The sequence below is a fragment of the Macrobrachium rosenbergii genome, chromosome 8 (genome assembly GCF_040412425.1).
Source record: "Macrobrachium rosenbergii isolate ZJJX-2024 chromosome 8, ASM4041242v1, whole genome shotgun sequence".
Taxonomy (NCBI): Eukaryota; Metazoa; Arthropoda; class Malacostraca; order Decapoda; family Palaemonidae; genus Macrobrachium; species Macrobrachium rosenbergii.
Window position 1 is genome coordinate 67,097,338 of NC_089748.1, and position 294 is coordinate 67,097,631.

The following is a 294-nucleotide window of genomic DNA, read 5'->3' on the forward strand; positions in this document are numbered from 1 at the left end:
TGAAGTTCTGCATTACTTAAGTCTGGATATATTTTTTATTCTGTCAGTGAACATCTGTAAATAACTTTTTTCAACTTTATTTTTGCGTCTTCTAATCCGTGCCTTTTTGTTGCTTTCCTTTTCCAGTTAGTAAAAAGAGCAATTATTTTTTATTTTGTGAATGAATCGCCAAGGCAATTTATGTTGTTAGACCGGTGGATCTTCATGCATTTATAGACAACTGAATAGTCTAGTTTGATTTTGTATTCACAAAGAAATAACAGTTCATTCGAAGGTAATATGTAAATGTACAGA